The following is an 18,011-nucleotide window of genomic DNA, read 5'->3' on the forward strand; positions in this document are numbered from 1 at the left end:
CATGTGGCTTCAAGTGGATAAAATGCACAAGTGCTCATTGTTTACTTTCCAAGAATAATGCTGGTTGTCCACACTAAAACACATGTGAACAATGAATACTCTATCTTTTTATTTTTGTATTATTAATTTTACTTGCAGAAAATAACATTCCATATGATCAAGTCTAACTTATACAACAAAGAAAATAACATTACATACAATCAAGTACACATACCAAACTAGAATTCAACCCTCATCTGAAATCATTTTAAAATTTCACACAGATGTACACTTTACCCGTGCAGGAAATGTGTATATGGAACTCTTATCACTAGACAATAGAAAGGTGAATGAAAATGAATATGAATACTGAGGGAGATGTGTTTGATATGCTGCACTCAGTATGAGAAAAAATGTATGCTTTATTTCAACAGAGCTCGATTTTATGAAGGCACAGAGCTTGTGGCTGATTCTGAGTAACAATTGACACACAATGCGGGTGGGCTAGGTGTGTTTTGTTTCTCCCAAGAAAACATCATATGGTCAAATCTGAAGTATCGCTGTAATGGTAAGTTAATAAATAGCTTTATGACTATTTTAAGAAGACCCTGTGACTTTACCAGAAGACCCTGTTCTGCCTTTGGTTTAATCTTTCTGCCAAAGGATCCATAATAGCTGCCTTGCATAAAGATGTCTGTACACACACTAAGTGGTCATTTTATCAGGTAATGAACTGCTTCATAAAGAAGTCTCTAAAAGATCAAGGATTGTGACGTGCTGATTCAACCTACCAAAGAAGGTCAACTGACAGCTTATGTTGGTCCACAAACTTGAACGTGGCTAGATAGATAGATATAGATAGATAGATAATGATAGAAAATAGATAGATAGATAGATAGATAGATAGATAGATAGATAGATAGATAGATAGATAGATAGATAGATAGATAGACTTTAATTTTAGTATATTCAGGATAGATAGATATTTATTTTTTTTTATTTTTAAAAACAACGTTTATTGATATAATTGTTAAAAAAACAGTATATAACACCACCCAACAGACAAAAAAGAACACATAAATACAGAAAAAATAAAAATAATCTTATTCAATTTAACAAATGAAGAAAACATTTCCAAACCAAGCTGTCCTACCACCTCTAATTAAGCATAAGTGTGGAGATATTATACCATCAAGTGTAACTCGTCGTTCTTCACATTCACATAGCACACTATTTACACACCATATATCTCTAAACCTTTCCAAATTCTTTTGTACATTTATAAAATTTAAAATCAACTAAGATTCTACTTTTACATAACTGTTTGAAGAACCCAATGGTATCCTGAAGCCCAGCCCCACTGATCTTATTTTGCGTGGTTTTCCATATTGTTAGTTTTGCTTGACCTATGATGAAGTTCACCAGGTTCACGTTATTCATTGTTCGTTTTTGTTGCCTTCCACCCAAATAAGAAGCCCACCTCGTATAAACAAAACCCAATCTAATGGTCAGATTTCGATGATCGGTGAAAAAGAGGCTGACCTCATACAAAACATAAAACAATGAAACACAGTTTCATCACAAAAAGGGACAAGTATCAGTAACCCCAGGACTAATTATTGCTAAAAGGAGTTCACCGCTAAAATGCTATGCAACAGCCTCCACTGCAGATCTCCCACCGATGAGCCAATGGTGGCTCGTACAGCGACCTCCAGGCCGGCTCTGCTCCCTCTAGAACAGCGAGTTTCTCTCTCCATGGTGTATCAGGATGCGCCTTCAGCTGAGTTTGATGGTTGACAGTCACACACATTCTGTAGAGTTGTTTTCCTGTCACACACTGCAGTGGTAAGTCCAGCAGGTTACTTATGGACAGTGAGCCATTAGTTTTCCTGTCAGTCCACTCACATGCCGGGGACACCAAAAAGGGTGCAGGAAAATCACAGTCACGGGAAGGGCAAATCTTTGTAACAAACAGGTCTTCTATTTGTGTTACATAGTTCCTGATCAATGATGTTCTCAGTCTATTCAAGAATTTTCCTAATAATCGCAAAAAGTGGCACTCCTGTCTCCTCTGCTATTGTTGTTGTGTCCTTCCAACCAAATCTGTCCCAATCAATTAAGTGACGAAGTTTAGTAATATGGCACTGTGTAAAATTAAGAGCAAAATGTTGTAATTCCCAAGAGCAGCTGACATGAGGATTAAATAGCAGGGTTCCTCCAGTACCCAAAACAAAGAAGCTACTTTACAACCCCTTTAGGACCTTCAGTAGAGACCAAGCACTTAATAAACCTTTTAAAAAAGGCCGGTAACTGTGAGGTGTTGATCTTGTCCACTTCACACAGCACTATGTTCTTCCCCAGTCTCATCTGTCCAACCTGGTCAAGAAAGAACCGAGCTAACAAAGTCCATGGGTGCTGCTCCTGTGAATATAACAGTTTTTGTATTGTCTGTAGACGGAAAGCAGCCACCACTCCCAACATCCATAAGTCCTGACCGCTTCCTCCAGTGGTAAGTACAGCACACCTGCCCTCAGCCAGTGCATACCGTCCCCAAAAGTTCACAATAGCCTCCTGTACCTGCTTGATCAGCTGTGATGGGGGCTCCAAACAGATGCACTTGTGCCACAGGCTGGAGGGCACCAAGTTATTAACAACCAGCATCCTGCCCTATAGGACATCGGGGGAGGATCCAGCCCTTTGCCAGTCGATCTTGAACCTTTGTAGTAATCCCTCCCAGTTCTTACTTACAAAGTGTCCATTGCCAAGGTAGACTCCTAGGTATAATAATCCTCCAGTGCTCCACTGCAGATGCCCTCAAGCTGGGTGGCCCTCAATCCGCCCAGTCTCCCACTAGCAGAGCACTGCTTTGGGGCCCAGTTTATTTTTGCTGATGACATTTTCATAAACCTTTGACAAGCTGTCAGCTTATCCACATCCTCCTGATTCTTGACGAGAACCACAAGGTCATCCGATAAGCCGTAACTTTAAATGGCTCCACTGTATATTCTGGGATTGACAATCCACTCAGCACTCTTCGCAACTCCTTTAAAAATGGCTCCAATGCCAGTGCGTACAGCATTCCAGAAAGAGAGCAGCCCTGACAAACTCCTCTTTGAACTGTGAAAGGTGCACACAAGCCACCATTGACTTTCACTACACTAGAAATGTCACTATAGAGTAACTGAATATTTTTAATAAATTTCTCCACAAAACCAAAAGCCCCATCACACCCCATAAGTAGGAATGACTGACCCGATCAAATGCTTTCTCTTGATCTAAGGAGAGCAAGCCAACTTTGAAATTAAGAAACTCTGAGGAAGCCAAAATATCCCGAATTAAAAAAATATTATTAAAATAGTTCTGTCAGGGACACAGTAGCTCTGATCTGGATGCACCACTTTAGTCAGGACAGTCCGGAGTCTGTTGGCCACCCTTTAGAAAATCCCTCTTATAGTCTGCGCACAGTAGTGACACAGGCCGCCAGTTTCGAATTTCACTCAAATCTCCCTTTTTAGGAAGGAGGGTTATTACTGCTATCTGACAGCTCTGGGGTAAGACACCCGTCCTGATGCTCTCTGTGAACACTTCCAGTAAGTCTGGACCAATGAGATCCCAAAATTCTTTATAAAATTCAACTGGGATCCCGCAATACCGGAACCTTGCCCACATTAAGCCCCTCAAAGCATCAGAAAGTTCTGATAAAGTTATAGCTGCTTCCAGGTTTTGGACATCTCCTTTAGGAAGCTGAGAAGATTCTGTACCAACTGATGGCAGTCCTTGTCATCTTGAGCCGCTCTGCAGCATACAAAGTCTTATAGAATTCCTCACCATCTCCCTGATTCCACTGGCTGCTGTTTCTCTGTCCCATCTGCTCCCAAAACAATATAAAACTTTACTTTGTGAGTTCTTTCTTTCAAGATTAAAAATACTTGTTGGTGCATCCATTTCATTTAGGTCTTTAAATCTTGATCTCACCAGAGCCCCTTTAACTCTGGTGTCCAACAGCTGGGCCAGACCCTCTTTTATCTTTGAGGCTCTCTAAGCTTTGTGGTTGGCCCAAATCGAGAAGCCTCTGATCTCTGTGACCTCAGCTTCTAATTCAGCCATCTCAGATTTTAAACATTTAGTGACATTTCTAGTGTATTGCTGACACAACCCTCGAATCTGCACCTTCCCTAAATCCCACCATTGTTGCAGAGCTGATGAACCCCTTTTTTAAGTTTCCATGTATTCCAAAAACCTGAATATTTTTTGAAATTTGATCTTGAAGTAAGTCAGAATTGAAGTGCTAATAGCACTTTTAGGTGTGTAGGCTGTGCAGCACACTGCAGGTTAGTAAACTGTGATCTGACAGCCCAGTGGGGTGTGATGGAGCTCGATTTGAACAGTCCAAGGTGATGCTTGAATGTGTAAAGCGGTCCAGTCTGGCCAGTGACACCTCCCCACCACTTACTCTCCCCACGTGTATTGCCTGCTCTCCCATTCTTCCTCCTCCATACATCCACCATCTCCATTCCCTCAGTATTCTCAGCAGCCTTGGGCAGAGCGAGGATGAGGCTCAATCCTGCTTTTTTCTATCTAATGGTGAGTCGATGGTACAGTTAAAATCGCCTCCCAACACCACGAGTTCTTCCGAACTGCACTGCTCTAAAAGATCTTCAACTTTCTTAAAAAATTGTACTCTGTCATTTCCATCATTCGGAGTGTAGACATTTATGAAGTTAAAAACCTTCCCCTGGATCTGTGCCTTCACTCTCAATAATCTCCCCTCCAGTATGTTATCCACCCACAGATGTCCGCGATTGATATTATTTGTCAACAGCACAGCCACCCCGCACTGACATTGGACCCATTACTGTAAAATATCCCACCACCCAGTCCCGCTCCACCCCACTGGTTTTCCTTATCAATGTGAGTTTTTTGTAAGAAAATGACATCCAGATTTTTCTGTTTTAAAACTCAAAAGAGCCCATCTCTTGCCAGTATTTCTACCCCATTGATATTTATGTCCCAATTTTATACTGGCCATAATCAAAGATGATATAAAATAACAATTCACGAGAAGACCCCAGTTCAGAAAGGGGTGAATACTACAATTCTAATTCATTTTGACTATTCATTTTGACTTTCTTCAGTTTACTTAGTATGTTCTTTAATCTCACCAGCTCTTGTGAGGTGAACATTGCTGACAAGACGGACATTTTCTTAAACTGCAACTGAAGAGACAAACAGATCAATGTTGGGAAAGAATTGGGCTCATCGACTCTTTCCAGCGGTCTCTAATAAAAACTTTTTATACTCTGGGCACTGTAACCCCTGTCTTTTAGATCTTGTGCTTCAGACAAACCCTGGATGAATCAGAAAAACTGCCTTCCTCTTCCTCACTTTCACTCAGCTACCCATGGCGCCCTTTCCCCCGCTGATAGCTGCTAAAACTGCAAAGCTGCTCCAGTGACGGGAAAGGCGGCAGCACTGCTCTCTCGTCAGCAAAAGGCATTCCGCCGACGCTACTCGCTTTTCAGAGAACCTCCTTCAAGTCATATAATGGCGCTTTTGAGCGGTCGCTTAAAACCGTCCATTGTTTTCAGGATCTTTAATTTCTTCCATTTCGATTGATCCCCAAACACTGTCATTCTCAACAGCAGGTAGTTCTACTGTGACCCCACTGCCTCCTCACTATTCACAGTCTCATCAACACTCGCCGCCTTGTTCCCAGCGCACAACAGAAGCCCCTCACTGGCTGATCTCACGGGCACTGAGGACACCCCCTGCGCTGCACTTTCTAGGGCTGAGGAGGGTCCAGCCTGCTGTACACCTTTGCTCATCTCTCCCCTTTATGTTCCACTTTTCGATTCCCTTTTGGGCACTGTTTAATTAAATGCCCCCCACTGCCACACGCCAAACATTTCATCTCGCCAGAAGTAAAATAACGTAATCGGACCTGCTAAGCCTAAACCGCATAGTAATGTTAAGATCCACATCCATCTGGTTAAGCACCATATACACCTGCCTTCAAACTTACAATACGTTTTTATTGCAGGAGCTTTTCCAAGGGAATATATCGGGTCTTGATACTAGGCACCGTGACGCTCAACTCTTCAAGTACGCTTTCTTAAAATGGCGACATTCGACAAAATAACTTTACGGCCGGAGCCGCCAGCGATACACCTGTACAAAACACCATCAACCGACTTTTTTCGACAAGCGTACACCAAATCAACAGAACTTAAAAATAAAACTATGGATCCATTCATCCGAGACCTGTGATTTAATGTTTTCACATCCATAACTTCTCCACGCTATACTCCACTCTCTAGAGGAATAAAATCCTCCGACATTAATTTTAACGCCATGCGGCGAGTCAACATTTCAAACCTGCAGCCATAGGGCTGCCGTGGCCTAAGCCACACAATAGTACTTTTAAAACTTTTCCACCAACACTTAGAAAGAAAAGTAAGAAAATTAGAAAAGAAAAGAATATTGATTTAAAGTTTAAACAAAACAACACATACCTCAGGATCCACCTCACACCCCCAACCGCCACCCGCACCAACACAAACTCCCAACAACCCCTGGACAGCAAACAGGAAGGAAGCAGAAAATAGATAGATAGATAGACTTTAATTTTAGTAGCATGATAGGTGTGGTAAAAGTGATGGATGGTATTGGATGATTGATGGATAGATAGATAAGGATAGAAAAAGATAGATGAAGATAGGATAGATGAAGGATAGATAGATGATGATTAGATAGATAGATAGATTTTAATTTTAGTATATTCAGGATAGATAGATAGATAGATAGATAGATAGTTTGACTTTAATTTTAGTAGTCGTTGGCCAGGATGATAGATAGATAGATGGGAAGATAGATAGTTTGGAAGATAGATAAGGAAGATAGATAGATAATGTTAAATTTAGATAGTAGATAGATAGATAGATAGATAGATAGTGAATGGATAGATAGATAGATAGAGATGATTGACTTTAATTTTAGTATAGTTATGATAGATAGATAGATAGATAAAAGATAGATAGATAGATAGGATAGATAGAAAAAGATAATTTTTTTTTTTTTTTAAAAAAAATTTTAAAAATTGACAAAACATCAAATATACAACTTACACATTATTATAAATATATTTACATTTTCCCTTTTTTTTTTTTTTGAAAACACAATTGAACCAAACCCCCTAAAAAAAACCGAGTTCCTCATTATCACAGTCACACAGTACACTATTCACACACCATATTGTTTTAAACTTGTCCATATTCTTTTGTGGATTTGAAAAAATTAAAATCAATAAAAATGCGACTAATGCACAGTATTTTAAAAACACAATGGGATCTTGTAAACCATTCCCTTCAATTTTGTGCTTTCTCGTTTTCCAAATAGCTAATTTATTTTGCCCATAAAAGTTTCCAAATTCACATTAATCTTGTTTTTTAGTTTTAAAAACCAAACAGAAAGCCCAACTAGTGTACACCCATTTCCAATCCCCAACAACCCCTCTATTAAATTAAAAAAAAGACTCAAGCCTTGACAAAACATAAAGCAGTGAAACACGGCTCTTTTTCCCCCACAGAAACAACAACCGTCAGACACCCGGTATAATTGACAAGAAGGAGTTCACAGCTAGATCCCATGTAAGACCCTCCACTGTAAATCACCCACCCTACTGGTCAATGGTGTTGTATAGCACCTCCAGGCTGGCTCTGAGAATTCTGTACAGTCCATTTTTCTCCTCCATGGAGTGTCTGTTACCGCCTCAGGGAGTCTCGATGTTCAACTTACGCACAGCCAGTCACAATTGTTTCCCCTGTAGCTGTTGGCAAAGACAGGTCCATCAGCCTCCCAACGAAGAATTTGTTGGCTCCGCCGTAGTCCAGTCACCCCGGGAGATCCCAAAAAAGTGTTGTAAAATCGGGGATCCTCAGGTGGATGAGTCCGCTCATTGAACATGTCTCCTCAGGAGTGCCGATCTCTCAGCTGACAGTAAGCCTTCATGGCTTTGGTCTGCACCACTTCACTGACCGCACTCCAATTTGGTTTTGCATATTTATGCTCTTCCAACAAAACTTTTCAGTCAATAATATGTTTTAGTTTGGCACACCCATTTTAAGATGATTAATGAAAGTTTGAGACAGTCCCATGAACTACTGTATTCGTGATTATTAACAATGGCTCTTCCAAAACCCAGAACAATGACAGGCTGCCCCTCACCCCCTTTAATTGTCACCATCTGCCAGGCTCTAAAAGACTCTTAAAAAAGTCCATGTCCGACATATCAATTTATTCACCTGGCAAGAACAGAGTTTTTCCAAATTTCGGGTTTTTCAATGTGGTCAAAGAAACGTGTACCCAAACCATCCACGGTTGGTCCTAAAGGATACAACAATTTTAAAGTCTGTAGCCGAAATGCAGCAACTCTCCTAACACATCTATAATGCCTTGCCCACCTTCATCCAGTGGCTGAAACAGGACACTTCTCCCAAGCCAATGCAGGCCACCCCAAAAAAGTTGATTAAAACTTCTTGAATATTTTGAAGCAGCTTGCAGGAGGCTCTAAAAAAATGCATTTATGCCACAGTCCTGAGGCTATGAGGTTGTTAAATGAGCATCCTCCCCCTAGATAACTGAGGTAGAATCCACCCCACCGAGCAAGCCGATCCTTCACCTTCTCGCACTCCATCCCAGTTCTTTCGTATGAAGTGTTCATCCCCAAGAAACACTCCTAAATATAACAATCCTTCAGAGGACCACTGCAGGTCACCAACCAGTTGTGGTGGTTTTAAACCAGTCCAGTTGCCCAGTAAGATAGAAACGCTTTTTCCCCCAGTTTATTTTTAGCTGATGAAACAATTTCAAAAGATCTCTGGCATTGAAGCAAAATGTCAACGTCCTCCTGATTTTAATACGATGATGATGTCATCAGCGATGCTGAAACCAACAGGCTCGAGTGCAACATGGAATTGATAGACCAGTCAACACCCTCTCAGTTAACAGAAAAGGTTTCCCAAAGGGCCCAACACGTGAGCATTCCAGAAAAAGGCACCCCTGCCTGACTCCTCTTCTGACATCAAAGGTTCGCAAAAACCACCTTTTGGGACCTTAACTACACCAGAAATGTCACTATTAAAGCTGAATATATTTAACAAAACGGTCCCCAAACCCAAAAGCCTGCATGACTTCCCATAAATACGAATGCCTGACCCTGTCAAAGGCCTTCTTGATCAAAGAAAAAGACCAATTGGGAAAGTTAAAGAGTTTGGATACTGCAAAAATATCTCAATTAAAAAAAATATTATTAAAAATCATTCTATGAGGGACACAATAGCTCTGATCAGGATGCACCACCTGAGCTAAAACATTTCCCAATCTGTTAGCTAGCCTTTGACAGGATTTTGTAATCAGCACAAAGGAGGGACACAGCCGCCAGTTTTGAGATTTTGTAGGTCCCCCTTTTTACAGTAGTGTTATTACCGCTCTGGCAACTCTGAGGTAACACACCCATTTTAATACTATAGAGAATACCCCCAATACATCAGGACCAATAATATCCCGAAGTCTTTTAAAAATTCCACTGGAATACCATCAATGCCTGACTTTTCCATTATTAAACCCTTTTCAGGCAGTGAGCTCCTCCTAAGCACAACTCCTTCCAGTCTGAGTCTGCATCACTAAGATGCGGTAATCCTTCAGAAGGTCTGCTGTTCCTCAGCCTCACCTTCCTCTGTTGCAAAAGAGTCTCAAAAAACCTCCGGACCACTTTATCTCACCAGGGTCCTGAGCCCTCACCGTTATCCGTCTTATGCAATGTAAGACCTTATGTTGAGAGTTCTTTTTCTCAAGTCCAAAAAAATACTGGGTTGGTGCATCCATGTCAGTTATCTGTTGGAATCGGCCTCACTAGAGCCCCCAGCCCTTGTTTCCACAAGTGGGCAAGGCCCTTTTTTTAACCCCAAGAGTTTCCAACAATTGACTTTCGGACCCTGCTGTAGAAACTGCTGAATCTGAATGATTTCAGTTTCTAACATTGCCATTTCAGACTGTAGTGACTTAGTGACATTTCTGGTGTACTCCTGACTAATAAACGAATGTGGGTCTTCCCAACCTCCCACCCCCTGTTGTAAACTGGTAAACTCTTCTTCATGAGTCTCCAACTTGCCCAAAAAATTTAAATAAGTCTTAAAACTTTGGTCTTGAAGGAGGAGCGAAAAATGCCAGTAGGCCCCTACGGGCTTATAATCAGTTAGGATCACAGAACAAGACACCAAACTGTGATCTGTGAACCCTGCAGGGGTAATGTAACCGTTTTTAAATAAACCAATATGGTGCTTGAAACAATAAAGACGATCAAGCCTCGCCATTGAAATAATCCCCCCATTCATCCTCCCCCATGTATATTGTCTGGTGCCCCCATTTTTATTTCGCCACACATCTTCCAGTCCCATCTCGCTCACAACTCTCTCTAATTCCCGGGCTGAGTGGGCTCCAGCCCGTTTTTTCTGTCTTTTGAGTATCAAGGTAGTTAAAATCCCCACCTAGAACGGGACTTCATTTTGCAACATTGTGTCAGCACACCCCCCAACTTCTTAAAAAGCGATTTTCTCATTCCATCGTTCGTATACATTAATAAAAGTAAAAAAACTGCCTGGAAGTTTGACGCGCGACTTTGAGCAGCCTGCCCTTCACTATTTCTTCAACATCACAAAGAACTACGTGAACATTCTTAGAAAACAGAATGGCTACCCAGCACTAATATTTGTACCGTTTCTGTAATAAATGTCTCCTTTTCCCAAACCCTACCCAATCCCATTGATTTGGGTGTCTATATGGGTTTCCTGTACAAAGGTAACTTTTTAAATCTTTTTTGCTTTATGAATTCAAACAAAGCTAGCCTCTTATTATTACTTCTTCCACATTAATATTTAAGCTTCCTACATTAAGCAAGCCATGTTAAATGAAAATATAAAAAAAGTCAAAATAAACCACAGATCCCAGAATATACAGGATCTGGAAATGGTGCAGTTGCCCCTCCATTACTGCTTTTTTTAGTTTGAACTGTTTCTTCAGTCTGTTGACAGATTCTTTTTGTCTAGAAGTTTTATCAGTGAACAAGAAGAAGAGGATTTTTTTTCTTAGGCTTTTATTGAAGAAGAAAAGTTGACATCAGGAAAGTAATCGGTCCATCTACACCCCTTCTGCCCTTTTGCTCACAAATGTTCTGATACTTTAGCACTGTATCCCCTCTACCTTTTCATTCTTGTGGTCAGACACAGTTGAACTATCCGCATTTCCCTCCGCCTCCCCCGCTCCCCCACTCAGCCCAGCCGCTTTCACTGTCTGCCCTCAGCTAGGGCCGACTCCGCCCCCAGCGTAACCAGTGGGGCTGCAGGACCCTGCCTCCCTCAGCAGCACAAGCGTTAAAATTACCGCGTTCCCGGGTTTCCCTTCCCCCCCTCCCAGCTTGTTTTTTTTTAGCAGGCCGTTTAAACCCATCGTATGGCTCAGGTGCTATCCCGCCTTCCTCCATTTCGCAACCTCCCCACACTTCCCCGTGCTGTAGCAGAATCTTCTGTGCATTTTCATCCGATGTCCCCATCGATGCTGGTCTGTGCATTTCATCAAGCAACCCCATCTCCCTTATTTAAGGTTCAGAAACATTTACACTCTCCTCGGGCCGCCTTCCTCTGGTGTCTTGTGTTTTCTTTACCATTAGCAGTAAAGGCTGATCTTGTAAATCGCATTAGTGGGCATGAGGTATCACGAACACGGGTTTGTTCTTTCACTGGGCAATTTTAACAAATGCCCCTCACTTCCACACCCAAAACATTTCATTTCATCCGAACTCAGAAAAATCACATAATCGAAACCATCAATCTTAAAAACCTCATAGCAACATTTAAACTTTCATCCATTTTGTTGAGCACCGTAAACTTGTCTCCTAAAAGACATTAACATGTTTTAACTCCCACTTGCACCCCAAAGGAATATAAACGGATTTTTGAAACCAAACGACCGGACGTACCAATCCCTTTTTTTATAGTCTCATTCCTCAAAATGGGGAAACGAATCCGTTTACGGGCTGGCGCCGCCAACGAGAACCTGACGAACGAGCCATCGATCACTACACCCTTTCTACAATTGTTTTGCACCTGATCGACAGAACCCCAAAAATAGCGATTGCCGTTTTATTGTGAGGCGGACTTAATGTTCTCACAACCATCATGCCTACCGCCAACACCGCACTTTCTAAGGGAAAACATCACACAAGAAGTTTTATCCCATGGCGAATTAATCGTTTCTAAATTGCAGCCATTATGGCTGCTGTGGCCAGATGCCACTTCACACAAAGAAAAAGGAAAAACTTTCAAACAATTCACCAAGAAATGAAAAAGGGAAAGGGGAAAAAAATTAAACAAAACACTTCACTCACCAGACTCAGAGCCCACCACCAGCACTCCGCCAGATCAACCACCCAACATGCACTGCAATGAAACGGAAGGAAGTAAAAATAGATATAGATAGATAGATAGATAGATAAGAATGGCACTAGATAGATAGATAGATAGATAGATAGATAGATAGATAGATAGATAGATAGATAGATAGATAGATAGATAGATAGATAGATAGATAGATAGATAGATTTTGAACTTTTTTTGTATAGTTGCCAGGATAGATAGATAGATAGATGATTTTATTTTAAAAAATTTCTAAATAAACAGGAAAAAATAAAAAAAAACAATAAAATCAAAATTAGTTTACAAAAAACACATTTAATTTTTTAAGTAATAGTTCCCAAAAATTTAAATCATATTGCTTTAATTTTACAAAAGTTTCCACCTCAATAACTTAATTTTAATTTTCAAATTAAAAAAGGAATGAAAACAAGTCAAAGACAAATTGAAATTAATCAGATACACAAAGAATTAATTAGATCATTTCCTAAACTTTCCAAAAATTTGTGGACTAAAAAAATTTAAAATCACTAATATACCAAATTTTCTAAAATACAACAACAATTATCCCGTAACGCGGCTTATAGACAGTTTTTTGGAAATAAAATTAATTAATTCTTATTTTCCGGTTGGTTTGTAACAACACAAACAACAGACAGATTAATTAGACCCAGTTTTATACTTTAATTTTTAAAGGTCGGATTACAGATAATAAATGATGAAAGAATTTCGACCAAAAGGGGGGGCTCTGAGAAGACATTAATGATAAAAAGGAAAATTAACAATAATAAAAATCATGAGGTTATATGAAAGGGGTAGATGACCTCTGGGGTTAATCCTTGAGGAAGCTTGCTCCAAAAGGTGATGTGTTGTGACCTAGTGCAGGTGTAACAAATCGTACAGTGCACCGGATGTGTGAGATAAGACCCCTAAAAATTCAAGGTAAAATTAGTCTCAATAGTTAACAGACCAGAAAAGATTGACTAATTTTGTATTGGGTTCCCAATGTGATAGAACGAGAGATGGATTTGACCCGATGAGACCCCGAAAATTTGGTGGGTGAGGTTTTGCCCTTAACTTTGCATTTCCAGGTGTAATTCCCGTCAATTATTTTCCTTATTTGTATATTCCATGAATAAGAAATGATTAATAAATTTTAGAGTTGTAGCAGGAAAAGCAGGGTTGTAGAAAAGGGCATAGAAGGGAAATTGGAGATTTTAATTTTTTATTTAAAGAAAATTGAAGTGTAGAAGGTTTAAAAAAATGATGTAAAGTTGATTTTTTAAAATGAGACAGATAAACTTTTAATTTTTTGTTTTAAAGAAGATGAATAATTCAATCCATGGCCGCTGTCGAACAACCCCGTTGAAGGAAGAAAGCAAGAAAATTTAACTAAACCTTGTCCTTCCTTCATTCCAAGGTGTATTGCGTTGTATCAAGGGACCATCAAAAATTTTGAACGCCTTTTTTGGGAATTCTGCAAAAAGCCCCAAAGGTGGAGGGAGACAAAATACACTTATATCCACAGGCGAGGTCCTGGGTTATTTAATAGCTGTCTTTAGGTAACCAAAGTATCCACCACTGGCAACCGAAGAATTGTCCAAAAGACCCCCGATTTTTGATGTAGTGCACCCCTTCTCAACCACTGTCGGAACTAAATCCACAGAGCTCAAAAAAACCACGATATTCCCGCTCATTCGTGAAGCTGACTTAATATTGTCACATCCGACCACTTCGCCTACCGCCAAACCCCCGCCTCTAAAGGAACAAACTCCTCCGATATAAGTTTAATCCCATGGCGGCGGCTCAAACGCTCAAGATTAGCAGCCATTGGCTGCCGTGGCCTAAGCCACTCAGTACAAAAACAAGTGTAGCTGTTTTCACCAAAAAAAGATAGAAATAAGAAACTAGAAAATTAGAAGAAAAAGAATCACCACACTCACCCTCAGCGTCCACCACCAGTTCCACTCGCTCACACTCGAGACAAACCACCCAGCATGCACAGCGACAGCAAGAACAGGAAGGAGATAGATAGATAGATAGATAGATAATAGATATATAGATAGATAGATAGATAGATAGATAGATAGACTTTAATTTTAGTATATTCAGGATAGATAGATAGATAGATAGATAGATAGATTGACTTTAATTTTAGTATATTCAGGATAGATAGATAGATAGATAGATAGATAGATAGATAGATAGATAGATAGATAGATAGATAGATAGATAGACAGATAGACTTTAATTTTAATTAAAGGATAGATGAATAAATAAACACACGCACACAGCATGGACTGAACACACACCAGAAAATTAAAAAGAAAGAAGAAATTCTAACTTAGCTGTCTCAGTCCCAATGAGGCCTTATTCAGGTGTATTGCTGTTGGTATAAAGGAGCCACCATAGCAATTCTTGAACACACTTCTATTGAGTAATTCCTTGGCTGAAAGTTCTCACTGTTTGTGTGTCAGAGAGAGGATGTGCTGCATTGTTTATAATGGCACTCAGTTTTGTTTTAATTCTGTCTTTTGCTGCGACCTCCAAGGCGTCCAGAGTGTGTCCTGTAACTGAGCCTGCTCTTTTAATTAGCTTGTTGATTCAGTGAGCCTCTCTTAAAGTGATGTCACCAGCGCAACTCAACACAGCACAGAAAATTGCACTGGCCATCACAGAATTATAGAAGATGTGAAGGATGTCACTTTCCACATTAAAGGAATGCAGTCTCCTAAGTAAAAAGAGCCCCCTTTCCTTTTTTTATATAATTCCTCAGTGTTCTGAGACCAATGTAACCTGTTATAAACTCAATAGACAATCAAACCTTAATTCAAAATCAAAGTTGCGAAAATCAGCCAGATGTTGAAAAATCAAATGTCTTTTATGAAAACAACCACATCAGCACACAAGGATTTAATTATGAATATTCACAAACTTGGATACAGAGATGTCAAGGACACTAACCTTTAGACCATTGCACAACTGACATTACCTGATGCAATCTCTGGTACTCAAACAAATGACAACAATAAAAATAATCTGTATGTTGTAAGACACAGCAATATTCAGTAATAATTTTACTTCATGTTGTGGTTGTGTGAATGAGAGAAGGTCAAAAACTGTGGAGTTTTCTGGGTTGTCAACACAGCCTTCCCTGTTTACTTGCAGTTTTTAAACAAAAATAATGCTTGGTGGCATAAACAAAATAATAACAAAAAATAATCAGTACATAAAAGGGTGGCTTCTTATTAAATCGCCTCTGCTGTTGGTTCATCAGACTTGTCTCTATGATAAGTGATGCCTCCTTCCTGGTGTTCATCTTTTGAAGCCCTAGGACCGGAAGGAGCAGAGTCAGTTACATAAGAAACATAAGAAATTTGACAAATGAGAGGAGACCATTCAGCTCCTCAAGCCTGTTTCTCTAGCTAATAGCTAAGTTGTCCCGATATCTCATCCAGATCCTTCTTAAAGGTGGTCAAGGTTTCTGTTTCAACTCCATGTCTCAGTAGTTTGTTCCAGATTCCCACAACTCTTTGTTTAAAGATGTGCTTCCTGCCTTAAAACCCGGAATGCACTTCCTCTTAATTTCCATTGATGTCCTCAAGTATGTAAGTTACACTTAAGCCAAAAGAATGTTGCTGAATCTGCTTTATCAATGCCTTTGAGGAATTCAGGAAACGTAGTCTCCTCTGCTCGAGACTGAACAGGTTTAATTCTCTCAGTCTGTCAGAGTGTGACGTGTCCTGTAGTTCTGGAGTGCACTTGATTGCTTTCCTCTGCACAGCTTCATGTACTGCTATGTCTTTTTTGTGCTATGGTGACAAGAAATGCACACAATACTCCAGTTGCCCTCAGTTGGTGGAGGACGAAAATGAAAAGGCAGTTAACAGCAGAGACCCCTCACGTACCTGGCAAGTGTCTGGATGGTGATCCTCAGGCATGTATGCATGACAGTGTATAGTATATTACTTTAAGCTATTATATTCACTATAACCATAAATAGGCCAAAACCAAATTCCAATAATGCTGCAATGCAACTTAAATGAAAAATGTAATGACAACAGCAGAAAGCTGCCATCTGGTCTCTTCAGTTGACTGAAACACAATCTGAGAGTGTTTATTAAATGTCTAAAGGCGGCGTGAATTAGCTGTCTTTATAAGGTGCTGATCCAAAGTTTGCAATGCTCTGCCTTTGAACCAAAAGGACACTACTCTAACCAGAGTGACACGCATCTTATAACACCTTCAGAAGACAACTTCTCTACATAGGTGGCTGGAGGAAAAAGAGCCCCACGGAGTCATTCATGGGTGTATCAGGGTTTCTACAATCCTTATGCTCAAATAAAAACTAAGCTCTAATGGTTCTTTCAAAATTAAACTTAAAGAAAAGCAAAATTACAAAAAATTAAAAAAAAATAGAAATGGTTAAGGATTCATACAATTATACTAAGAATGAAATGATAGGTTAAAATAGTATAAAAAAGCGACTAATTTAAAACACCCTTATTGTGACAACACTAATTGAAAATAGATTCATTGTTATGTTCCTGGAATCATTCCAGGACTTTTCCAGTCATTTGGCATGGAGTGTTATCCTGATAAAAACAAACATTTGCAGACTGTTGCCATGAATAAATGCATCTGAAGGACAACAACATTCAGACATCAATTGGCATTAAAACACAGCAAACATTTATATGTTCATTCCTGGATGGACAGATCCATGTGCTCCTGGGATTTTTGCTATTTCCTGGTTCAGTGTAAATCAACAGGAAACTGGTTTCAGCCAAGAAAACGGTGTTTATTCAAATCCTCCAGTGTCTGTGTTTCTTAATTTTTTGAAAAGAGACTGCCAGAGGTGTTTAATAATTGAAGTTGTAATATTTTTTAAATTCTGTTTCTGGAATCAGTTTTTTAATTGGTCGCTTTGTTTGTTTTCTACATGCAAAAAATAGTGAAGCAACATGAGAAAAATACTCATATATTTTATTTTTTGTTTTTAGACACAATACCTGAAGATTTTCAAGACTTCAGGACTCAGCATTTTCAAGGTGATGCAGTTTAAAAAGAAAATCCAGATGCAACAATGTTCAGCATTAAGTAAACAGTACAAAACAGTCCACTTATCTCTTCAAATATGTAACCCAATTGTATTTGAATTATGAATAAAAAACATGTTAAAGTGGATGCAGTAGATTTTTTTTCATGTTAATGGTTTTATCATGTCTCAGGCAAGTTGGTATGCTTCGAAAGGCTTTTTCTCTTTTAAATAAAAATTCCTAATGTCTGTTCCAAAATATACAAAAGCCGACATTTTTTGGATATTTAATACAGAGGTTACACTTTTAGATAAGCAGTGAAGAATTGATAAGTAGAAAAATGAAATCCCAAAGAAACGTATCAACAAAAAATATTTTTCAACAAAAGAAATTACATGCAAATGGCCAAGCACACCGCCCTAATCATGCTGAATGGCCAGGGAGCGTGTTGGTTCCAACTCTGACTGCCTGCCACTGACCTTGTGGCACTGGCTTCAGTCCTGTTCACCAAATTGAGAGATTGTCAATC

The 18,011-nt window shown here is 39.6% G+C and overlaps 1 long non-coding RNA gene across 1 annotated transcript; it reads left to right on the forward strand.

The window, feature by feature from the left end:
* Nucleotides 1–481: 481 nt before the first annotated feature.
* On the forward strand, nucleotides 482–17,630 carry LOC120519561. The gene is made up of 2 exons (XR_005631574.1): nucleotides 482–547; nucleotides 17,447–17,630. It is a non-coding gene; the product is annotated as an uncharacterized LOC120519561 (long non-coding RNA).
* The last annotated feature ends 381 nt before the right edge of the window (nucleotides 17,631–18,011 follow it).

This window comes from Polypterus senegalus, unplaced genomic scaffold (genome assembly GCF_016835505.1).
Source record: "Polypterus senegalus isolate Bchr_013 unplaced genomic scaffold, ASM1683550v1 scaffold_4611, whole genome shotgun sequence".
Taxonomy (NCBI): domain Eukaryota; kingdom Metazoa; phylum Chordata; class Cladistia; order Polypteriformes; family Polypteridae; genus Polypterus; species Polypterus senegalus.